We start from the raw sequence: 26,694 nt of genomic DNA, 5'->3' as shown, positions 1-26,694 counted from the left end.
ACGTAGCCAAATTTATCTTGGAAAGAGTCCTTTAATTTTTGATAGTAATGATCTGAAAATGTCATTTAAGAAGCACAGTAATTTTGGGGAAGAAACTTAACTGGATCCAATTCTGCCCTCTAGCATAACACATTGTCAGAAGGGGCCTGGTTCATACACTTATCAGTAACATATCTGTAGGGTGAAAGAGTGAAAATGATCACAGAATCACAGATTTTCTAGGTTGGAAGAGACCTTTAAGATCATTGAGTCCAACCCATGTTCTAACACCTCAACTAGATAATGGCATCAAGTGCCACATCCAGTCTTTTTTTAAACACATCCAGGGATGGTGACTCCACCACCTCCCTGGGCAGATGATTCCAGTATTTGACCACTCTTGCTGTGAAAAACTCCCTCCTTAAGTCTAGCCTGTGTCTCCCTTGGCGCAGCTCGAGGCTGGAGAAAACAGCAGCAATGGAAATAAAATGGTGCAGATCTTTATACATGGAAATAACAAAAGGAATAATTAGCATAGTGATCTTCACCTCAGAAAGTCTTAGCCTCTCCCTTTAAGAGTGGAAAGAACAATTCCATTTTTACAAACCTATAGTTGCAGTAAAACTAGCTCCGATTTGAAAAAAAAAAAAAAAGGCAAAAAGCAGGTTCTTGGAGTTTTATGATTCTCCAGTGCTAAAGCAGCATAATGTGCCTCTCTGGCTGAAGGTATTCAAAAGCTCTTGTTTTTCATTTGGGCCTCTGGGTACCTTAGAGCTCTGATTAAAAGCTGTGAAAGTAATGAGTCTTTCCTCCAGCTTCAGCAGGCTTTGGACCAGCCCCTGCATCAGAGCAAAGCAAAACAGAGCACGTATTCTGGAGAAAGCTTAATCACTCAATTGTTGTACTTTAAGTCAAAAAAACAAAAATAAATGCACAACTCTACAAACAAACATGCGAGACATTTGTGCTACCAGAGAAGTTAGGCTGGATTAATTTTCTCTCATACAAAAACATGCATGTTCCTGCAAACCTTGTAAAGGATAAAGCTCACAGAAATCTCACTGAAGAGTTAAATGTATGTAGGGGCTAAATTAAACATGGAGTTGCACACTTCGCCTGACTCAGTAAGATACTTAAAATGCACTTACTCTAAGTGCATTGACTTCATAGGTTTGAAGTTAAGAGCATGTGTAACATGCTGGATCAGCACTAAGGAATCCATTTTACTGAGACCTCTTCCCAGGAGACATCACCTACTCCCCCAGACATGTCTATCCCTCCTTGTTCCCCTTCTCAAATCCTCATTTCTGCAGCTCCCTTTGTCTGCCTTTCCAGACTCTCTCTCCCTCGTCTGCTTACCAACATATCAGGTTACTTTTCTTCTCCTTCTGGCCTCTCCTGCCATAAACAGCAGTTCCCCACTTTTCTGTACCTCCACAGGCCTCACCCTTCCCTGTCCCCCCTTGCCTTGGGTTGGATGTGGTGCCCCTTGTCAGCCACACTCCCCTAGCTGCTTGGGGACAGGAGCTCTTCAGCAGAGCTCACCGTGTCAGGACATGGCCACCTTCAAATTGTGATGACAAGCATTGAACTTGTCACAGCAATTAATTCTGATCACTTAATAAATCTGGAAAAGCATTAAAAAGTGCAGAAGGTGAGTTACTGCCTAAATGCCAACCACAACTGGTTACATGATTCTGTATTTCCACCAGCCATGAAGGATGCTGAAATCACAAACAGAGTGCTTCTTTCCACAGCCCTGTGTGCAACAAAGTCCAAAATTCAAGTAACTGGGGATGAAACAATAAATATATCTAATGTAATATATATCTAATATATCTGTGTAATGTAATGTATATCTAATGTATATGTGTTTTGACACAACATTGTTTCTGGTCAAGAAAACCCCTGATAACTTTTTCAAGAACTCCTGAGCTATTCAGAATGAAAAGGCATGGAAAACCTGACCATTATAATTAAGAAATCCTCTCTTTCCCTGGTTAAAAGAGAGAGAAGAGATGGTTACCTATAGTGGAAAATGAAAATAAAGATGAGCATTTTTAAAGGAAAAAAATGTCCACACCTATGAATGTAACAGGGGACAAAAGTGAATGAGGAGCCATAGGGAAGACTGGAAAGATCAGCATTCTAATTTTGCTGCTTCTTTCTCCACCACACAGTCCCTGCTCAGTCCCCTAAGATATAACTTATCTGAAAATAACTGAAAAGAAAACTCCCTCTCTATGCTTCTCAACTGTGCAATTTCACAGCATTTATCAGGTGGGGAGGCCTCCTTTGAGAAGCTAGTGTTTAAAAATTACACATCATGAGCAGCTAAGGCTAGAAGCAGATATTTGACACCCCTAAACCCAACCAATTATTTTCAAGACAGATTACAAGGTAACAAAACTCTAGTAGTGTCTGACATCCAAATATATGATGGATTCTTTTAATGTTAAAATGTTTTTACGTGTAGATTTTGAGCTATCTTCCCTTGAAATGCTATATTCAAAAGCACAAGGTAGCACAGTTTTGAAGATTAAAGATAGGTGAAAATCAGAGGTAAAAGCTGTTTAAGCTTTTTATTATCTTTTAAGGGTGACATTTATATGACATACAGCCTCATGAAAGGCAAGATGATACAATTCAATAAGACATCCTTTGCCATATGTTTACAATGATCTCCATACTGCTCCAGTAGTTTTACATACAAAGTGAAAGGTATTTTCCATGCATGCTGCAGTTCAGAAACACATTTGGATAAAGCCAAGGACCTGCTTGGTTATAAGAATTCAAAAGCTTTCTTGAACTGGGACACCCAGTTCTTTAAATATCTCACCCCTTTCACTACTCAGTTTACAGGCCTCCTCCTCTGATTTATGAAATACCACCACATCATAAGTTGTTTCACACCTGAGATACAGTCCACAACAGTTTGTGCTCATACTTTACTCCATTTCCAAAATAGAACCATACAAGTTAAACTCATTTTCCAGGCTTTTTATCTTTTATTAAAAGGTCACAATTTCCTGCTTCAGCAGTATACATCAAACCATACAATTCTTCAGGGAGGATTATTTCTAGCACATTACTTCCTAGAGCATAACTATTCTGTAATATCCCTTAACAATCAATTAAGCCTGAAACAAAGTCTGATACAGAATTAATGGTTTCAAATCTTTCCTCAAATCCTTTGAGCAATCCAGTACCTTAAAACTTACCACATTTGAAAAACCGTAGAAATTATAATATAACTATTTAAAAATCTTTAGGCTAATGCTAACTTCAGCAGTACTGCTAACATCCTGATTTTTTGCTCATTCAATGAATTGATGAGAAATCATGGAAGTATCACTATGAAGGTTCCTTTTAATCTGTTATTAAAACTCATTGGTCATATTCAAAGCTTAGGAGTCAAACAACACAACATAACACCGTGTTTTTGTCCTAAGAGCTTAGCACAGAGAGGGGGACAAGAGAGGGAAGTTGTGATCAGAGGAATCTGTACCAACCTCATGCCTCAGTGAACAGACACCAAACACACAATTAGCTTTTCTAGTTGTGACAACCCTCAAGAATTCAGAGGGATTTTTTTCCAGGCACAAAGATTTTCACATGCATAAATATTTCAGATATGGTTTAAATTCTCAGAGCCTGCTAAAATACCTGTATCCAGACACTGTGCAAGGAGAACAGGAATTTTGCTGCATACCCTGCAGCTACATGTGCTCCCCATGGACTCTCTTTAACAAGTATACTTCAAATTCAAAAGAAAGAGTCTGGAATATTGGGGTTATAACCAGCAGCAGTTCCAAAGACATTTTTGCACATAGTACAGCTTCAAGAGGAGATATGTTACCTGTAGATGGCAGTATCTTATCACATTGTCCCGACGGGAAAGTAATTCCCCAAGTTTTTGTTCTTGATGGTGAAATGAGGAGGGGAAAGGGGGCTAAACAAGAAGAGCCATTGTGACACCAGTGAGTTAAACTTGGGATTTTTTAAAGGTTGTTCCTTATTAGTAGTATCTGCAGGGATGGTTTCTTGTTAGCTTGGTTGTCCTTTTTGGTTGTTGTTTTTTTTTTAAATGCATTTCTTTTCCATTAGACGTTATTACCCATTTTTACAACAGGGGTTCTACACTGCACAGCACTAAGTTTCACAGGAAAATCCATTTACCAGCACTATCCACCTTGCTCTACATTCAGTTTTCCTTGGCAAGTTCCCTGATATTTTGGGGCAATGGTTGAAATATTTCCTAGAAAGCAGAGATCCATGGCAGCACAAGCTGAGTGTGTGTGGATTTTCTGTGCAGCTGGAGAGCAGGATATGTGAATACAATCTCCTTTGCAAGTGGATTTAGATTCATGGGTCCCCCATGGCACAGCATAGAAAAAGACATTTTTTATTGCAGTTGCTAAGACCAGAAATATTAATATGTAATTTCATTATTCCCATAATGAAACACATAAGCAGCTTCACTTTGAAACACAATGAACTCCTTCAAATTCAGTCTACCACTGTCAATCTCATTCATAATGCCTTATTCAGGTGCCACATTTCAAAGAAATTATGTGATTGCTTTGCATAAACTATGCACCTGTCTTTAAATTCACAAATGTTTTTGTATAAATTATAATAATTTTCAATGTACTGTAGAAGAAGCCACAAAGATCCACTGCAAACAATAAAAAAAGGCAACTAACTGAAACATAAGAAATATCTCTTCAAAAAAAAGGTATTACCCCCTCGAGAGAGATGCACCTCCCTCAAATAAATGGAGAATGATAGCTATACAAAACAGAGAAAATCCAGAATTATTAAAGCAAATTTGTCACAGAAACAGAAAGTAAACTTATGTGAGAAATAACTTCAGTGATTACAAAATCTTCATAAAGAGGAAGGTGGGCAGGCACACACAAAAGCTCCTCATCAAAACTTACCATGGCCCTTCACCAGGAGCATCTCCAGCTTGGAAACATTCACAAAAGAAGACTCATAGAAAATAAGTCTTATTCTTCCACCATAAAATTACAGAGTTCAGGGGGTGTGGGGGGGAAACAGGGTTTCTCTGCACTCTGAGCCAGCCATGACAAAATACTCTCACCAGTAATAGACAGACATGCTATCAGAATTTGCAGGTTTTGTAATTCTATTCCTATTACTTTATTAAAATGAGACACCGAGTTAGATGTTAGATTCAGTAGCTCACTTTCAATTCTCAATTTTTGTCTCAAAGCCTTTAATGAATCAGTTTACTCTTTTTAAAGTAATTCAGGTTTTTTATTTCCCTCTGTCCACTATTCTTTCCAAGCTCCCTAATCAATATATTCAGAGAAATCACTCTCTCTTAGTAATCTCCATTTTTAAGGTAACCTTTATTGCTATTTATTTGTTGCAGATGATGGATACATTTAAGAAATTTCTTTTGCTCTCTCCTAATTTCTCCTTTAGGGGAGGGAGCTGTATTTTCCCATTTGCGTCCTTGTGTAGCCACCCATCTTTACATCTTAGAAAGCAACATCAGCTTTCTCACTTCAAATAATGTCCATTTTGGAATGCTTGAGGTAGCTGGCAAACCAATATAACTGATTTCAATAGTGACTTATCTTCTAGGTTAAGATGTCTGCCATACTGAGTTATTTAGCTTGAAACAAAATAATTTAAAAGAGAAGATGACACTTTTCACAAAACGAGGCTGTCAAAGGCAAGGAGAAAACCAGGAAATTCCTCTGACCAGCAGAATGGATAAATCTGCATCACACAATGCAAGAAGATGCATTTCACAGAACTTCCACCTCATCCAATGCAGTGCTCAAAATACTCGGTATCAAGGAGCCAGGGTATGGGAGGGATGACTTCCAGCTGGAGCATGTCAATGCAGTCATGGATAAAAACACCTCCCTGAATTCTGTTTTGCTTTTCTTGCATGCAACACCTTTCCTTTACCCATTAAACCCTCTTTATCTCAACCCAGGATTCTCACTTTAACCCTTCAGGTTCTTTCCCCTTCCTGATGTGGGGGGAGAGGGAGCAGCTGTGTGGAGTTTAGCTGCCAGCTGTGGTTAAACCTCTACTTTACACCATGCTGTTAATTAGATTGCAAATAAACCTGACCATGTTTCTGCCTCTGAAAAAACACATCCACCCCCAGCACTTCCATTATTAAATGAAAAAGGAAAATTTACCAAAACAACAATGCATTAATCATCTGCCTTAGGTTTTTCCTTATATTTGACTTAATAAAAGCCCAATTTGACAGTACATACACTGCACCAACTCCTGTACTGCACAATAAATATATCACTGTAATTCCCTGAACTTTATCATTCAGTAGAAAAGAACTAGCGCATTTTGGCCTATAATTTTGTGGATTTTTGTTTAGCTCTTTGCTATGACCAGTAAAACATTCTATATGTCTTACTGGAGCAGTTTGGAAGAATTATGCTGCAGCTGGGTAGTCTCTATGTGCATGTGTCCATCTAGTGCTTGATGCCAGTTCATAACTTGTCTCCCAAAGGGCTCAGTTTGAAGCGATTCAGATGTGTACTTTGACACTGCAGACCTCTGGTTTTTAACTCCTCCCGAGCCTCTGCTTTCCAGGCAAGAGAGGTGAGAGCAGAGGAAAGGGAGGCTCTTTGCCTGCTCACAGTGGCCCCAGTCTCCTCCTCAAGCAGAAACTGTCTGCAGATCCACATCCATGCCCCGCACCACCTTCCATCACTCATGTTTCTGGTCTGCACCAGGAGGTCTTGCTGGAATGCAGCTGAAAGCTGTGGGGAAGGCATCAGGACCCTGTGCTAGCTAGAGACACTTCCCCATGGATCCCACAGCAGGGGCAGTGAAGAGGCCTGGCAAGAAAGCAGCACCCGTGGGCTACTGGAGCAAGGACAGCCTGGGACAGGGGAACAGCCCAAGGGAGATTTCTGTCAGTGCCCTCAGGTCTGAAGCAGACACCAACATGTGCAGCTGTGCCACCAACATGTGCAGCTGTGCCTGTAAGGAGGCAGTTCTCTTGCTAGTACATCATTTCTAGATGTAGTTTTATATCATTATATAGATTGGATATACGTATTTGTTATACATCTAAACACACTCGGGATAAAAAGGACTTTCTAAGAGATAAGATTAAAAAAAATTAGTATTTGAGAATAGTTTTTAAATTAAACCTAAACCATGGTGTAACACTACACTGGAGCCAAACTAATTTGAGCTTTTCCAAGCCCTTAATTTGTCATGCTCATAGCTCAATAAATAGTTACTGGATTAGTTCCTTCCATTTAGCCTGCTTCTTCATTTGTTTTCCTACTTTGCTCATTTCTAGATCTTCCTGAAATTATGAATAAACACCATTGTCATTGACCACTAAATTATGTTTTTATTCTTCTCCTTGTCTCTAACTACACTCCCATAAGCTACCAATATTCTCCAGAGAATTGCTAAATTATTCTCTCTCAGGAGGAATTCAGTGCCTCTCATGGTCAACTCCACAGCTTGCATTTATTCTAACTCCTGCTCAGAACCTGGCACATATTTCCTAATATATGGTGATGTTTTCAAAGATTTCCTTATTGCTGTTCTTGCAAGTTACATTAGTGGCACTTCTACTCAACCAGTAAATGCTGTGTTTCAGAATCCATAAAATCTAACCTAGTACCTCACTTGGTGTGATCACAGCTGCAGATAAACAACATAAATTTAATGTAATAGGTAAGATACCGAAAACATCACTCTACAATACTTAAAAATAATCAGAATTGGTTAAAAATTAATCTTTGCAAAGAATGCTCCCAGTTAGATTCATTGTGGCCACTTGCTGTGAGTGTCAGAGCCACAAACACACACTAATGGCAGAAGCATGTGATAAACCATGTTTCTCTCCTGGACCAGCATTAACAGCTCTGAGCTCAATCCTTTGAGCTTCAGTTACTCCTATTAGAACAAAAATGTGAGAATGGGGAAAGTGGTAGGGTGGAGAGTTGTGAGTGGGAATAGGTAGAGGTATTTCAGCTCACTAATTTCCGAACAACCTTGTACAATGCAATTAACAGCACCTTTTATTCTGAAAACACTGCTTTGGCCTAGTGGCTTGGGTCTGTCTCTCTCTTCACTGCAAGCTGTGACAGCACCCTCTGCATCACCAACAGCTCTCTCCATTCTGAGAGGATCTGTGGGTGTGAATCATCCATGCAGAGAATGCTTTACAGGATTACCTGTCTTCCACTTTAACACCCTAAACGGAGCTTATTCTGGGACTGCACAAGCCTCTACACAATGTCCAGTGGATCAGCTGGAGAACAGGAGTGGGACTGCTTTTTTCAGGGACTGGTGGCTCTCAGGATGTCTCTGCTGTGCTGAGCTGCCCAGCTGCAGGGGAACAAGAGTGTGTGGACACCCAGGTTCTTTTCTCCCTTTCAACCTTGAGGATGCTGGGACTTGTCAAACATCCATTCCTGCTGAAGTATCCCCTGGCTCTAGTAGCACCATGTCTTCATGACTACAGCCACCTCACCTTATTGTACTCACAAACTGATCAGCAGTACTTTTAACACCAACCATAGCTTTTAGACCCCCACTGCAATTACTGGAAGGCTGCTGGAGAACCTCTGAAATTACTTCTCAGGCAAACATCCTTTACTAGAACACACATTTGTTCTGAATTTAAATAGCTTTTTCTCCTCCCAGCACAGCAAAACAAAAGCTGAAGAAGAAAACACTTTCTACAAGTGCATCAGAGGTCTAACAGTTGCACTTTTTTCTTTTCCTTTTTCATGGCAAGTCATTACTAGACCTTTTCTTTATCTGTTCCCATTTGATCCCATCCTCTTAAATAATTCTGGGTAACCAGAATTGCAGTCAGTTTTGAGGAGTGTCACTACATTACTTTGCTCAACAACATTAACATTTCCTTTTCTCCCTTGAGAAGAAATCCCACATATTTTAATGCATCCTGAAGGATCACATTTATCTTTCTTATGTCACTGTCTCATTAGTGCCTGATTCTTGAAAAAGTACACAAAGTTCTTTCCTCCCTCAGTCATTTCCAACTGATGAGCTTCACACTTAGTGCAGAAATCCCAATTGTTACTTTCAAAGGGCATGAATTTGCATTTTATATAACTGAATTACAATTTTATTGCCATTATTACAGTTCTCAAGTTCATCTAGCTCTTCCTTTGTGGTACTGTCATCCACCTTTGCACTGGACACATCCACACAAGCAATACTCATATCCCCTACTGCTCAGGAAAAGGTCTTGAATAGCTACCTCTTTCAGGTAGCTATTTCTGATAAATCTTTGATTCATTTACAAAAAAATGAAAGAATTGTAATGGTTAAGAGGCACAATTAAAGCCTTAGGACTTTTATAGCCATCCTTATATGCTAACACACAACAACTCAAACACTAACATTATATATAAAAATCATAACATGCAAGTGATCTTGAAATTTGCTTTTGCATCCAAGCACTATCAAACCACTGAGGGTAGAGCTTTACATTTATACATTCCTTATTCAGATATAATTGCATGTTATAACAAGTTCTTTAGGAATAGATCCTCGTCAATGCACACTTCTTGAGTATTACTTTATTCTGGTATTAATGACATTATTCCAGAAAAAACTGTCCTGACAGGCCAACACACAAGGCAGGGCCAAATTAGGCTTTCCACTAGAAAACAGTACAAGTTAGAAAGCACTAAGCTCAGCACTGTATGAACACCTTGTAGGAACTATGTAATTAGGGTTTCTCTCTTGAATACCTGGAAACAAGGGCTTCATTTGTCTTTTTGTTAGAACAAAGTGGTCAGTTGGTAGCAGAGTTTACAGAGATTTAGTTTTTGTACTTTCAGAACATGGCAAGTTAGCTTTGTGCAGGTGTTCTGCTTTGGGTTTCTATTTGTTTGTTTTTAACAAACACCAGAAAAGACTTTTGGCTTGAAACTTTGTGGGTTTGATATAAAAAAAAAATATGCTATGTTGTCTTTTCACAGTTTCCTTGGGAGACATACCTCAAAAGTAAATTTTACACTAAGAAATTTTTCTTGAACCACAGAACTGGATTTTGGAATATCTTTCTCTGTTAACTATACCCTCCTACATATTCTTAAAAATGCATGTGTTAAGTCAATTATAGTAAACCTGTCTTCAGGATTCAGTTTTTGAAAGCATCAGAAGTAACCTTCCCCAAGGAAACAGATCTGAAGTGTGCAAGTGGACAGCAAATTCAAACCACAGTGACACAGCTTAGGAAAGGGTCCCTATATTCCAGGCAGCAGCAGCAGCAGAAGAGGAAAGGAAGTAAATGGTCCACTAATGACACTGTTTTCATATTAGAAGTGCTTGATTTAATGGGGCAGAAATGCTAGTATGATCCAATGTTAACGCTTAAATAAGAACTGCTTCTGAAACCAAATTTAAGAATTAATGACCTCAGGGCCTAAATATAAGTGAAGCAAAAGAAATGTGCCTTTATTGCTCCATTGTGGGGATCACATAGGAATTCAAGTGGAAAAGGAAGTGAAAGCTGAGAATTGTGGTGTTGGAAAGTTATGGTTGAAAATCTGGGAGAAAGAATGGTTAAGCTGACATTAATGGAGGCAGTTGTCAAGGATCTTCAGACACAGGCTCAAGTGTTTTATGTGATACAACCACTGGAGATAAGGCAAAGGACTCCCCTCTGTTTTACACACTTAAGCTAACATGGAATATATTCCACCAAAAAACCAGCACAATTAATGTATAGCTTCTGAATTTATCATTAATAACTTCTAAATCCCAAACTAAATTGACACCCTGTCTCAGGGCTGTGTCCTGGTTGTAACCTCTCAACACCTGTTTTGGACAGTGCCACTATTTAAATCACCCAGTTGCAGCCTGCAGCTCTCTTTTAATCCATGTGTCCTTGCTGCATGTCCAGAACCAGCCTGGGCCTTTATTTAGCCATTCTGGGACAACACTGCTTCCTACCAGTGCTCAAACACAACTTCCCCAGGGTACAAATGGGTCAAAAATTGTCCTCCCTACCATGAAGCCCAGAGCCATTGAGGGAAAGTCAGAAAGCACCAATCACTCAAAGCTGCTGCACAGTGCATGCCATTTTGAGGCTGCAGGTTCTCCTGTAGATATGCTCTTGGCTGACTCAAAATCTGTTTTTTAGAAAAGAACATGTGCATTGTGCAGTCCCATAATAACAGCATAACCAGCAGAACTAACACCACTTTGGGTTTTGTGATAATATAAATAAATCCAGCTACTTCCTCTTCAGAGAGGAGAGCTTAAGACTTGTATGTCTATTTAACACCTGGTTAAACACTACTTAACCTCGCTGCACTAGCCAACTACTTTTCATAGAAGCTGAATTTTGGCTAATAATGTCCCAATTAAACAGCAGTCATTGTCATTCACTATCATTAGGCTCAATTGGTTTCCTGGGAGATGTCCCAATAAAACAGCCATCCTGGTTAAATGCTTACCAGTTAAGTAAGATATGTGACACAGAAAAGGGTTGGTGAAAGAAAGTTTTACCCCACTCTCTGTTGATAATTTGTCAACAACTTTAAGATCACATGCACTGAACCAGAGAAACTTTGACTATTAGTTTTTAAATACAGGTGTATGAGGGCTCTAGCAGGCAGTAAATAGCATCTATGTAAAACACATTTCTTTGCAGAGCCAGGACAATGTACAAGACAAACGTAAATAACACATGCCCTGTGAGAGAAGAAATAACAAAATGCTGTAGGAACAAAAAAATTAGAAGTAGCTCTGTAGTGCTCTTTGGGAGTGGGTTCAGAAGGTTAATTTAGAAGAATCTGTATTTAATACTAACAACTGAGAAAAATGATTTCAAGATTATTTCACATAAGCCTGGGTCTTCCTTTCCAAATCTGGCATTGGCAAGTGTCTACCCAGAACTGCAATAAGCTGTGTGCCCATGGCAATGCACAATTCATTTAAATTTAGCTAGTTACAGCAAGATGTCTAACCTAACCCAGCTGTTGAGAATTTCTCTGAAGTCAAAGCAAGTACTTCTGGTAGCAAAATCATTACCACTGATAGGAAGAATGAATACATTTCTTCAGGTACTGATTTATCCCTAATCCCCATAGTGTGTGCTTATCCAAGTTAGATAAGGCATTTTCTACTATTAAACTCCACAGAAGCTGCCCCAAAAGTCTGGCAGAACTGAGTATGTGCCTTTTGCTGTATAGTCTTTTATAGGATAGAGAAGAACCAAGCATCCCTGAGATTGGCAAATCCAATCATTCACCTGTACAGAGCAGGCAGCAAGCAGCACAGGCTAAAAAGGATGAGCTGTATATCAATCTCACAATGTCTTGGACAGAAGAACAGGCCTGAAAGAAAAGCAGCTTTTAAATGATCATGTCAAATAGATATAATGCTGTGGACACACTGTCATGAAAAGGTACTAAAACACAGCTTAATAGCAGGGAAAAGTGACAACTGTGTTAGGATGCTGTCTCTCTAACCCCATTTCCAAGTTAACACACCCTGATTCTTGGAACAGAACCTTTGTAGGCTTTGTAAGACAAGGACCACACTGCTGTCTACTTTTCACAGTGTGCAATTGTAGTCTGCACCATGGCTTGCACTTCATGTCAGAAACAAAACTGAGCTAGGACTAAGGCAAAGTGAAGTAGTAAATACACCAAATCACACCTTCCTTGCATATAGTTCTTGGAGCAGCAGATTTAATTGGAGCAGAGACTGGTACACATCTAACATCTCACTGCTACAAAAGTTCAGCTGAGCATGGGGCTCCATGGCCTGCAATCACAGATGCACAAAGCAATTCAGACTTCCAGCAACTCCTTTATGGTCATGTTGCCTTAAAAACCCAAAGAGATAGTTAAGTAATATTTATAAAGGTTTTCTCAACAACCAAGAGTAAAAAAAAGGGATTTATATGTTTTAAAGGACAGCTAAAATTTTAGTACTATTTGCTATTTGATGTTTTCAGTCTGTGGGCTGTAGGATCCAAGCATTGAACTGGCCTCAGGACAGCTTCTGTACTTAGGTCAGCAAAAACCTGTTCTTCTAATGAATTCTCCAATCCTTTTCTTCCTTTCATGACAAGAGTCAATGAGTAGCACTATTTGCAAATACTGACTTTATGGAAATTAGGAAACAAGCAAACACAACAGGTTCTTTAAAAGCAACGTTCTGAAAGGGAACTGTGAGCTCTGCTTGAAAACTTCTGCCAAAGATGAAGAGAAAAAAATTTAAAAGCTGTTGCTGAGGTTAAAATATGGTTGGTTTTCCCTCAAGAAAACCCTGTTGTATCTGGGACAAGAGGGACACACCAGGGACATGAGAAGAGCTCAAGAAGCTGAATTTAAAAAGTCTGACGCTGGCACATTGTACAAGTCTATACTGCTGTTTTATTCTATGTTTCTGCTTACAGATATTAGGACCAAGGAATAACATGCTCAAGGAAATAGTCTCAGCTGAACATCTCCAAAATGAACCACCAGCAGAGACTTTAAATAAAAGCAGTTTGCATCACCTTTTGTGCAAGAATGCAACCTCCAGCTGCAGGTATGTGAAACCCCTGAATCACCATCCATACTCCCTACACTCTTGCAGTCAATTTAAAGACCATGAAGGTTTCCTTTTCCTGCTGTCTGTCCCTGCCCCAAGAGGAAGATGTCAGCACTTGCTGGGGTCTGAGGTCTGCACTGCAGCCTCTCCCTTTGGCAGCTGTGGGGGGCTGCTCAGCCCATACATCTTTGGAAGAGATTTACCCATCTTTTCCCCTGCTGTGCATAGCTAATTAGCATGAATTGAAGTCCTGTCTTTCATCATTCTCACTCATCTGCCCCCCTGAAGTACATTAATACCCTCCTCCCTTTCTTTGTTTTCCCCTCCTTCAGCTTCTTGCACTTTGGTGTATTGTCCTCACCGTGCCTGCCTCACTGCCTCTGGTCAATAAAATGTGTTACAGACCCTGTCTGCACTCTGCTCCACACCTGGACACGACCTTATCTATTTATGGGGCAGTGCAAGGAACATGCCAAAGCCTGTCTGAGCTTTTACTAAGAATAACTAACATGTGATAGCTACCCTGAGGTAAGAAACCCCACACCTTTCCTGGCAGTGAACCAGTTGTGTAACCAAGGTCTTATTGCTTGACATTGGGAAAATTTGTTTGAAATATTTCATCTAATGATACCAAGTAAAAAGTGAATGGTAGATTGAGCACCAGCACTGAAAATTAATTCATGTGTCCAAATGCATACAGTAAAAGGTACTAAATAATTTTCACCTCTTAAGCACAGATAAAATAAAAAAGGCCAAAACCCACTTATAATTTACTTATTTTTACCTGTAATTTATTTTGAAGGAACCTAGCCCTCCAGTTATTAGACATTCCTGATTGCACTGAAGTTTTGATACCAAAAACCCAATTATTCTGGAGACAGCCACATTCAACACCTAAATTATATTTATACAAAAAACTCCAATTCTTGAAGCTTAACAATTCAAAATACCAGACAGTTTAGTTAATCATTTTTCTGAAACACACCTACAAGAGAGGAAGTCATAGGTCACACATTTATGAACATTTTGAAAAATTAAATACAGCCATTAGCTGGAGAAAGTAATCTCTTTGATGAAATTTCATACCAATCCAATCTTCAATTACTAACCACTCTTCCCTCAAAGGCTTGGAATATTAAATCCTGCTACCCCTGGGATTGCTACTGGTAAACAATTACTTTTAAGCATGAGTGATAGAAGCTTATAGCATTTCTACCCCAAATTTACGGGTGTGAGCACCAATGCTGCTGCCCTGATGCACAGCAATGAAGGGATGGGCCTGGGCGCTGCACCTGCAATGCATAACTAGAATTGCACTGAGCACAGGTGCACATCAAACAGAGTGCAAGTTCTGGCCCAGCTTTTTTAATGGATTCTTAAATCACAGTTTTAATTTGCTCTCTCCACCTTCCTGAAAACTTCTGTTGTATTTAGCTACAGCTGCAAAATCACATCATTTGTATTGCATGCTTAGGGAAAGGAGGCAAGTTAAAGAAAGAAAAGTCAGATTTGATAGGATGCTCCTTGCTTATATTTCTTAAGAGAAAACAGAATTTTCATGCTGCTGAAGCCCAGTAGCACTTGACAGCAACTTCCCCATGTCTAATCATCCTGTCTGTTCACATCATCTTTATTATTTATGCCAATGACATTGCATCACAAAGATGTCTCTAGTGAACAGTAATGGGATTGATCTGCAGAGGTTTATTTCAATAGTTCCATACATTAGAGGTGTATTAATGAGAACTGCAATACCCCTATTTTTTACATTCTGTTGGTAGTTGTCTAATAAATTCTGCATCCTGAACATCCTATCAATACCAGAGAAGCACTGCAAGCTGCTCATGCAAATTGTTGCGTGAACTTCTGTCCTATTTCACCAGCAATAGCTGCATAATAGATAAATGCCTGAATTTTTAAGCTCACTGGAATATTTTTAATGTGAACTGACCTTTGCAATCAATTGCAGTTCATTCTGGTGCTTGCTTTAAAAATAACTAAAAGGATTAATGAGTTTGTGCAGCTTTTATGACAACTTGGGTATTCCTGGTTGAATAGGTATTCTTTTCATGCCAACAATACAATTACAACCAGTTATGGCAAATAATCAAGGGACCAAACTGGGATTTAATTTTTCTAAATATGGACAAGGGTGAGTTTTATATGGATAGAAGATATAAGATAAGATCTTTTTATAAGATAGAAGATGGGGGGGAAAGCGTGTTGTAATTTAGGACAAATCAATTTGCAAGCACCAAACTCCAGATGTTCAGGGCAATAGGAAGTGTCATATATAGAAGATAAAATCTATTTACTGTCTGGCTGAAGGGGTTGGGTGTCACACATCTGGGGATGAACACTGGGTTTTAGAAAATCTGTTTGATGTCCAACACCCATTTTGCTTTCACTGCACTTTAATTATCAAATATTATGCTTGAACATGATAGAACTAAGCACGTTAAATCTGTTTGCTGCTTAGCATTTACACACATCTTTAGCAAAAAGAATAAGGGTCACATTTTCACTTAGCACTGATAAGCTCTTTTCACTCTTTCAGCACCTTTTTCTTTCCTTCTCCTCAGAGAACTGAGTGAACAAATTCCGGTTCTATATTCCACATGAAATTAATGTAGGCAGAATATGCAGCACTTCTGTGGCATTTTATTACCCTTCTTCCTTAGGCAAAGTTCATCCCTGTGCAAAGGGTCAACATAAAGACTGTTCAGCTGCTGCTAATATGAAACTTGAGTATTCACTCTCTGCACAGTAAGAATTACAGCTAAAGTATATATTATACAGATATAATTTAAATTATGCTGCCTCTAACAGGTTCAAATACACCATTATTTTATCTACAGCTTTATAGAAGACAAAGGTGAGCACAAATATCAGTCCCAAAACTAATGCTACATGCCAGAGCACAATATTCATGTACTCTGCTCTAAATACTACTCATGCCAATGAAGACAGAGCTATGCTAGCAGCTGGTAAATGCAAGTAAAAATGCTGTTAGAAGCGTTCCCCATTCAGACAGGAATTATTTTCTCAAAATTTTAGAAACAGTTCCAAATCCTTTATGCTCTTCTGGAAATTATCATGGGCTACATATCAACTTCTCTCTGTCAGCTTAAATCTGTTTGAAAAGCACTCCTGGCCTAGCTCTGGCTGCTTTAATAGTAGGATCATCAAGTGCACAAACCCTCTGTGGGTTAAATGATTACTGGAAGTTGATCCTGCATTAACATGGACTCTTAACCCATCTTTCCATTTTTAACAATTTTAATGGTGTAGAGGATTCCAACATGAAAACACAACAGCACCTTAATATCATAGTGACTATTCAAAACTCTTCTGGCCCCTCAGGGTGTATCATTTATGACATGAGGAATACCTACACAAGTTTTAGATCACAGGTCAGTGCACTGAGGTTCTCTGTCCCCTGGCCTTTGCTGATAAACAGAAGAATTTGCAAGATTTTAAATTACCAATTCCAAATTTTCTTCCTTCGTCAGAAGGGACTTAAACTTCAAGAACTATGATTTATAGGCACTACCCCTCTATCTGACAAAAAACCTGGGATTATTTCACTCACTCCCAGTTTGGAAAGTGATTTTGCACTTGAATATCATGTTCAATATATCCTCTCCTGGCAAAATCAGAAAGAGAACTGGAGATGCCAGAATGCTGGCAATTAGGGCTGTAAATTCTTATAGAGAGGCTAAAATTGCTGGCAGGGATGCTTGTCTAACTGCACAGGTGCTAGACAGCTAAAAAGTCAACAGGGGGAACCAGGAATAAAGGATATGGCAGAAATCACACAGGTCTGTGTATGTCCCCCATAACACTTGGTTGTAACTCCAGATATCTGCAAAACTAAATGCACCTCATGTGTCATGTGGTTTCTCAAAACACAAACAACAGAGAAACATGTTTTATTCATGCCTGATTTTCTATGTTCACTCCAAATAAAACATGATGGTGAATTTGTCAACTACATACCATTTTATCAAAATTGAGGATTTTCTCACAAGTATTTTTGATTCTTTGTTTTTAATAGAAGAGTAAAAACAATTTTAAGAAAAAAATTACACTTCTAGCTTAATGAAAGTGCTTAACAGGTCCTTAAACAAAGACAGGTGTGGGGGGGGAGCCAAATAGGGAAGCTGTGCAAAATGTAGTATATTTATATTCCAAACTCCACCATGTAAAAAGCAGCAGGTTCCCATGGACATTGGCATAGGAAGCTTACAAAAATGGAAATAACACTGGAAGTACCATGTGAAGAATTATGTAAGATCTGAATAGACCACAAAAACCTACTTTGTCTTTTTCACCTTTGCAACTCACAGATCCCTTTTCAATGAGAATGGATAGCAACAAATGGGTACCCTGCTTGTCTAGGCAGGTAGGCTTCAGCAGCAACCTAACTCTTCATCAATCCATTTGTAGGCGGGAGTACCAAGTTTTCCCATTTTGCAACTTAACTGCCAAAAAATAAACTGATTCTGTAGTTGAATGTCTTCCAGAAACTGAAGTTCCTTAATAAAAATAATCAGTTGCATTAAATACAAGCTGGAAAAAAATTTCTGTAGTCACAGTCAAAAAAATAAAATAAATTTACGCTTAAAGATTTTATCATATATTTACTGTATTTTCTTTCTTCCTATGGCACAGCTCTTCAAAACGAAGGAAAAAGGATGATGCATCTGGGCAATAATTCAATAGTACAACAATGTTTATTACAGCTTCTATAAAATCAAAGGACTTTGTTACGTCTTCAATAACATCAACAATTATGCTAACAGAATAACAGTAACTGTGGAGGTTAATTAGAAGCGTGCCTTCAAACACTGTATACACAATTTGCTTCCCTGTTGTGTTGTCTGTGCAGAATTTCCCTGAAAGATCTCCTTGAACAGAAAAAAATTTTCTCCTGATATGAAACAGATATGCCTTGGACTCCACACATTTGTTTTTGTGTCCTGGTAACCTTGTGGTAGTTTTGTTTTCAGAGATACTTATGGAAATTTGGTTTAGCCCTAGAATATTCTGAAAAAGCTGCAGACTTCAGAGGAGCCATTCTGTCCTACAGCTGAATGTGAGGAGAGAAGAAAAAGTAAACTGTTTACACTTTGTATCCCTTTACAGTTTTCAAAGGCATCTGTGCACTAATTTAAACTGTAGAGTCAAGAGGAGGCAAGCAAGGCATTATGAAGGAAACAAACGGACTCCACTTTTTTTTTTTCTCCATAATTTTTCTAAAACTGTGAAAATGTTAGCGGGAAGCTCTAAGTGGTAAACTCTCCACAGGTATTTCTATAAAACTGGCACATAATGTTCTTATGGGCACAGGTTGTTAGAATAAAAGAGCATCCGGTAAAAAACGCTGTGGGATACTTTCTGGTTTTGATTAGTCATATATCACCTATAAAAATTTATTTTTTTCAAGAAAGCAACATGACTAGTATCAGGTTTAATTTTCTGATGCAACAAAGTGAACTACCTGAAGGACTGGTTGTATCTAAAGAGTTGAATCAAGATGAATTATACACCTAATATTTCTATATTTGGAGTACTTAATTGTTTAAGAAATTAATCACTGTCTGAATGCTGCCATGGTCCCCTTCACTGGCACGGTATTGTGCCTTACATGTACAATAAGGCAATGGAGTTTGGCAGCCAGAAAATCAGTCCTGCACAGAATCTATAAACAAACACTCAGCTGCCAAACTGTGCAAAATAGGAGGGATAATCATTTCTCATAAGAGATCCTAAAACACAAAAAGGAACTGTAAGTTCAAGTGGACATAACAAAAGGATGCTGCTGCTTTTTCCCAATGAGCCAAGTGTTACCTTGGCAAGGTTTTCTTGCTGGAAATCAGCAGGTATCCTCAGCTGGCAGCGGGCAAAGGCCATCACAGAAGGGATCACGTGGGGCCAGGACAAAGTGCCATGGGAGAGTGCAGGAGTGCCCAGGAGAGGCAGGGTTGGGACAAGGAGGGTCTGTGCTGCTGCAGTTGCTGACCCACCCACTGCTGGACCCTTCCCAGGGAAAGCACCAGCCCTTCACATAGGCAGACAAAGCAGAGCCACCCTTCTGCTGGACAGCACGTTCCCCATTTAAAATACACATTATGTGTTTTAGAGTACTGCTTTGAGCTGACACCCTAGTAACATTCTGAGCCGGCTGTTAGTTCAAAGTGGCAACCGCTCAGATCAAACATATGCAAAACACAGAGATTAAAGTCTAGAGCTTAAATACTTAAAACAGTTTGCCTATAAAAGAGATCAATACCTTCTGTATTTTGATTTTGTTTGTCTTCACATTACTTGGGGAAAAAATATCTTTTATATCTTATCTGAGCACCTTGGTGAATTTTACAATTTGTCTTTTTTTAAAATAGCACCTTTTATTACTGTCACAGGTCAAAAGGTAAAGTCTCCTTGCTGCAACTCATCTGATGAGATAAATTGGTAGCTATGCTGATGTGAAAACTGGAAAACATGCTGTTAAAAGGGACTGGAGTGGCACACAGCTCTACAAGAATGTGGGAAAAAAATCTGACAGCTTCAGATTTCACACCAACCCATGTAAACCCACAAATTTTGTGTGAGCATATATATATACACACACACATATAATATATAAACAGGACTGCAAAATGGCAGATGTAAGGAATGACACAGCACTCAATGACAGCACAACCATTATTTTGAGTTCCTAATCACAAAGTTTTAATATGATCAAAATGCTGCCTATTAAGCATATGGATAGAGTTACCAAATGTCCCACTCAGTACTCCAAAGGTGTTCACTTGTCACGTCAACTTTGTATGGATGCACTGTTAATTTTATGATCAATTTTGCTTCTTAGACAATGAAATGTTACCAGATGCCCATATGGCAATACCTCAAAATAACTCTACACCACTAAAACTCTGAGAAAGCCATATTACAGTGTTAGAAGAGTTTAGTATCCCCAGATGACAAGAATCAATTAATTCATGAATAAGGATCTAGTGCCTCTTGAGTGAAGTTTTTGTAAATAAAAAATTTCACTCTTCCTTTCTGTGCAGTTTGATTAAGAAAGAAATGGCTTTCTAATCAACTTTAACAACTGAGGCACAAATGTGCCTAGATGAACCAGCTGCCTATTAAATAAATGTGCGTCTTTAATCCAGAAAAAAACCTAGGTAATTCATCATAGTAGCAGGAAGAGAAGCTATAATTCTTGTAGAGGAAGAGGTTCAAATTAACAAAATTTAGTTGTGTAAACATACAGAAACACACACCAAGAACATTTTGTTCCAAACCAAACAAAAATAACTACAATCTTATTATTGAATGTGCTTCCATTATTAAATCAAGGAACAGAATTGCAGAAACCTGAAGTATTGCCTAGAAAGGGCTGACATTAGTCTATCCCTTTGGGAGTCTTCAAATAAGCTTGTTGAAGGTTTCATTTTTTCTTTCCCCCAAAACTTTCCTTCTTTGTTCCAGTAATGGGCACATTCAAGCATATTAGGACTAGGGTTTCAATAATCATGTTATCTTTTCTCAAAGTACATGATGGAACTTGCTGTCTGAAATTCAATTAATAAAACCTACCCTTTAATTAACCTATTAAGTTGTTAAATGCTTGAAGAATTGCTTTTGCACCTTATAAAAGCTACAGCTATGTAGTAGATAATAAGTACCATTGGCATGACATCATGATTAATTGAACAAACAGTTGGAAAAATATGGTCAATGCAATAGTGACTCAAAGTCTGTCATGGAATAAGTAAATGAGCAAATGCAGCATTGCAGGTAAGAATTTCTTCCCAAATAAGTACCTATGTCTACAGAGGATCACAGCATGAACATTTGGCAATTATTTGCAGAAAAACCATCTATTTCAAGGGAGGTATAGGAGCAGGAATTGATAGCTCCCAAGAAGAAAGTTATGTATGACTATGGCTTCAGCTACTGCCGTGTTGAGCCAGATGCACCCACCCTGCATCCACCCCCTCTGGGCAGGGGCTGCCAGACATACCCTGCTGGGAAAAGGTTCAGAACCAGAGCCTGAGCATCAGTCAAATCATATCTGGCACAGGGCTAAATGCCTGGAGGAAAAATAGGGAGGAGGAAACTTCTGTGAGGAGCCAGGATAACAGGAGCAGCAGCACCTGCCGCCATGCGTGACTGAGGAGCAGAGAAAGGTCATACTGGAGCTCAAAGGAAGTGTACCTTCTCTTCTGGAGAAATCCCACATTTCACACCTCTGGGTAATCCCAAATTCCCTTAAATCTTGACAGCATCTCTAAGCTTTTTATTCCACAAATCAAAAATCCTACACACCACCTTCCACAACTTGTTATGGCTGGTTAATTTTCTTAACAGGTGTCTACTGAGAAAGCCTCTCAGTGAAGTTATTCTTATCTGTCACAAAATTCTTAGCCCCGAAATTCCTTACCAAGAAGCCATCAACTGACTTGGAAATCTATGCCTGGACAAAATTACAACAATCTGAGAGAAATTCAATGACTTTCCAGAAAACAATATTTCCTTCCCCCCATTTAACATCCCTGCCATCTGAAATATCTTGCTGTTGTAGTAATCCTTTTTTTTTTTCTGCAAAATCTTCCTAGATTTTATCTATCTACACCTGAGAAGACAAAATGCAGTTATAATAACAAAATTTTGCCTTTGTAAACAGTCTACAGAGTTCAGAGATATTCTGCCAGGTCCCCAGTGGAGTAAGGGACACTGCCAAAACAAATTTTTGGCACTGGTTTAGGGGATTTGCTTGTCTAGAAAATTGACAAAGTATGTAAGGAGGATTTTTTTTAAACACACCTGAAACAGGTACACTGGAATGGCTTTAAAATACAGATATACCCCAGTTGCAGCATCTAATTAAGAACATGAACTGCAGCACAAAAACAATGGTAATTAGAAATTATATCATAATCTGTTTCAATACTGAAAATATTTGCAAACTACAGGATGCTGCTGCCTCAGAAATTAAACCTCAAGAGAAGTGTTTCAGTATCAGCCATACTCATCTTATGAGAAAATATGAATGTCAGACATGTCTAAACTGAAAAACCAGCAAAACTTCACCTTAAATTCCTTTCAGTCCATTCACAGGAAGGTGACAGATAAGGGCTTGGAATGAAGAGCCTATTCAGCCACGTAATATAAGCTGCATCTTGTCAACATGAAAAGCGAAAGACAAGTTATCTATGCTGCAATATCACTGTCATACACTTTTTTTTTTGCTGTGCCAGAGATATTTTAAAGGGAGATTTGGCTTTTTGAACACCTTTAATAGGCTTCCTCAGAGTTTTAATTAGTAGGACATCCAAGCAGTAGCTGACAGCTGGCAGAATCTCCTGTCGTGAGTTAAAGTCAACCTAATTAAGATTCTGGAAGGAAAACTCATTCTTCCCAACACCCTTAATCAGTCAGGCTTGGTTGAAAATGCAATACAGAACCTTTTGCCTTGACAACAACATAACCTTCAAAATATGGCACTTCCAAACAACAATAATAGCAGAGTGATTTCTTCATATGGAAATTTAGTAGAACTCCTACTAAAGCTCTGAAATACATTCTCCACCTTCCCTTTAATAAATGTTAATACAATTTAGGATTATTTGTCATACTTAAGATTTGACATTTCATGACGGAGACATTTTGTGCTATCAGAATCACAGACAGTGACATATAAGCTGCCCCTAAGAGACGAAGCAACTTTTTTTTCCCCTGGCACTTGTAAAATTATCTAACTATTTACAGCTTGAGTGGAAACACAACTGCAGCGGCGGCTGACCTCAGCTGAAATCCCGGCTGGCTAAGGCCAGCGTCACCGGCAGCACTGTGACGCCCCCAGTATCCGCTCGGGAGTAGGGGTGCGCCTAAGGCGTAGAAGCCTTGCGTGACTAGGACTTCCAGGCAAGAGGAAAGGACTGCAGCCCGCAGGAATGAGGACAGAGACGGTCTCTTGGGGTGACACAGTTCAGATTTAATCCAAGGATGAAACCGCCGAAAGACCAAGAGCACAGCCCGACAGCATCTTATAAGGAAAACGGACCAACCAATCAGGGAGTTGAGGGGGTGTAACCTAACGCTGATTGACAAACGTAACCACCAACAGGGGTAATAACTGGGAGTGGCCCCAGTTCCTAAACCAATCATCCGACGGATACTCTGGAAGCTTCTGGAAAGTGGGAAAGAACCATCGGGTGACGGACAGGGACTTGGGGAAGGGTTTAAGGGGTTTTGGGAGGAGCGAAGGGTAACTGACAAGAGATTGACACCCTGGGACTGTTACAAACTTAGGGGCAGGGGAGAGCGGCCTAACGCGATCCCACACACAACTAGAACAGTCAGGCTGAGCCAGATATACATAAGCAAAAGGAGATTTGTCTCCACAAGCCAAGGGCTCTCCTGTCAGCCCAGGTTCAGGTGCAAGGCTGAACCTCCAGGTGTCTGAGCTCTTTGGTCTCTGCTCTGTCTGGAGCATGCTGGCTCCCAGGGCAAAGAAATTCTGTCAGTCAGACTTTACCTCTAAAATAGTACAGCCATTACTGCCTCACACTTTGGGGTTCTGCAAGCTTAATCCAAGCTTTAGTACTGCAAGCAGAAGTCTGTTTGTTATATCCTCTTGGCTTTTTTTTTAAGTGAACTGACAATGCATTTTGGTGGTACATATCAGTATCAGATTTACCTTTACGTCTATCTAAAATCATTACTGCCTACAAGCAGCTCCAAACACCTGGCCCACTCCTGGCATAGCAGACTACAGAGAGATGAAGATCTGGAAAACAATTCAGCTGAAAATAAACACCCCAGCACAGAGCACTGTCTAGAGTAAGGATTTCCTTGAACATCAATACAACTCCCAGCAAGTCCAAGCACACAAAGACAGATTTGAAGAGGAACCTCATTTAGAATTACAATATACAGTCGGCACTGTTTTCTTTTCTCTTTCCACAGCCTTTTTCTATCATTCATTCATTTGCATCTCAGAAATATCTTAATACACAGACTTTCTACTCATTCTGCACCTGCCCTGGTTCTTTGTTGCTATATGCAATGTACAATCAATCTCTCTGCGAATGTAACGATATCACAGCCATTCCAGTGGCATCATAGATTATAGTCCTTTTACACAGTTGTAAATGACTGCAGAAGGTACAAGGCAGTCAGGAATCAGGCCTACAGTACTTAAAAGTGATTACAATGAATATGACAATAATCCCTCTCTTTGTAAAACAAAATCCCAGGAAATGTGTATACAAGGAGGGTTAAAGCCTCTTGGAGCAGCTGCTAAGATGCTGCTTAGACTACTCAATTATGCTCTTAAAGCAGCAGCAGCCACCCAGGTGATTTGATTCTCAGCACAGAAGCCATGAAGTACAAAGTAGAAGACGCTGATTTTAATAGCAGATCAAGGCAGTCCGACCAGCACAAGGTGCAGCCACCATGAAAGAAGCTGTGCCAGCAAACTCTTCTGTTTCCCCAGTCACACCTGAATAGTCTAAACAACAAACATAATTGTGGCAGCTAACATCCCAGACCTATCAAATGACTCATGAAAGGCACAGGGAGCTCTGACACAAAGCACTGGAAGCAATCCTTCTGCGTGCTGCCATTTTGTACTGTGATAATAAAATCAGCGACAAAGCTACCCTTGAAGTCCAAGGCAGCATTATTAATATTAATACTTAAAATTGGTCCAATCTTATTTATCTTTTGGAGAGTGCTTTCAGACCTGCAGGATATAGCTCTCCTAGCAAAGAACAGGGAAGAGCTGCCTTTTTTCTCCTGATGTATTGCTCTTTAGATATTCAGATGGGTAGCTACAGGGCCACAGCCAGGAAAGCTGCATTTCCATTAAGTTACCGTATTCTATAGACAGGCAGTCTCCTTGTTTTTCACTTTCAGTACTCCACGTTTCCTTTTGTAAGTCAGCTAATTTTGCTTCTGCCTTTTTCACTTCAGCTCAATATCTAAGTTACAGTTCCAAGTCCAGAGCAGTTAACATCTTACTCTCTGTCCTTCTAGCACCGTTTTCCTCTGCAAATCCACAGCACACAATTTATTTCCATTACCAGGACACCTTTCCTGACTGAAGCTGCTGTGACAGTCACACCACGCTCACAGTTGCAACACTTCCACTTCCATCCTCATTTCTGCCAACAGTCACCAGGCAGCAATGACAATGCTCTCAGCATCAGCCCTCTCCTCCCTCATTTGACCACAGGCTGCTCCAGTTTCCCTGAGCCCCAAATACAATTTCCCAGACTGAGCTTTCCACCTGCCCATCTTTCAAGGACTTGACCTGCACCTCTACAAATGCTCTTACTAGTATGTGCAGCTTGTTTTAGAATTAACAAAGCAAAGGCTGATATTCAAATGAAGTAAAAAAATGCAAAACACAGTTGTTGCACAAGACATAATCAATAACTACCTTTATGCTGGTACAATGTCACTGACCTAACCAAGTTATCTGGGAGGCCAAAAACCCAAGCTAATGCTTCATCTCATCTCTAGAGCTCACCACCTAAATCCACAAGCTTTTACAGACAAACTAATTAAGATAGGCTTTTTTAAGAGAAAAAGCAAATTAGGAAGGAACCACAAAGCCTTTCAGAAATTTTCACGCTTCAGGACATCAACATAAAACAGACCAACAAAGCCCAAAGCCCACCCAGGCAGATGCAGACCTAAACCCTCACACTCCTCCAGGGAAATTACTGCCCCTCATCATTTGAGGAGGCCTCAGGCCACACTTTGATGAAGCAATGAAGGCAGAAACTAATGCAAAAACTGACAAGTTTCAAAAATAGGTAAAAAAAGCAGAGAAATACCTGCTTGTTTGAGGGTCCTTCCCACTGCAGGTGACCACATGAGGCGTCCAGGAGCAGGGCTGCAGAGGTACTTGCCTGAAGCTGGGCGAAAGGAGTCTCACATGGACCAGCAGAGGCTGGCAGAGGGCACACACACCCTCCAAAGGCAGGAGTCACTGAGCTAAGAGAGGTCTGAAGACAACTCCGAAAGTCAGAAGAAAGTCCCAGAGACTTGGAGAGAGGCTGGTAGACCCTTAATTACAGACAGGTGGAGCAGTTACGGTCAGTGCCACCCCTTGCCCAGGTGAGG

General features: G+C 39.7%; 2 long non-coding RNA genes across 2 annotated transcripts in view; both read right to left on the bottom strand.

The window, feature by feature from the left end:
• Positions 1–26,694, bottom strand: part of LOC135304995 (uncharacterized) — a 657,910-nt gene that overhangs the window by 139,194 nt on the left and 492,022 nt on the right. The gene's annotated exons all lie outside the window — the stretch shown is intronic.
• LOC135305000 (uncharacterized) lies at positions 2,549–26,694 on the bottom strand. Its single transcript, XR_010366278.1, has 2 exons — positions 26,406–26,694; positions 2,549–6,752 (listed from the first exon to the last, which is right to left on the bottom strand). It is a non-coding gene; the product is annotated as an uncharacterized LOC135305000 (long non-coding RNA).

Source organism: Passer domesticus, chromosome 7, assembly GCF_036417665.1.
Source record: "Passer domesticus isolate bPasDom1 chromosome 7, bPasDom1.hap1, whole genome shotgun sequence".
In the NCBI taxonomy this organism is placed as follows: domain Eukaryota; kingdom Metazoa; phylum Chordata; class Aves; order Passeriformes; family Passeridae; genus Passer; species Passer domesticus.
This window is presented reverse-complemented; position numbering and strand designations above follow the sequence as displayed.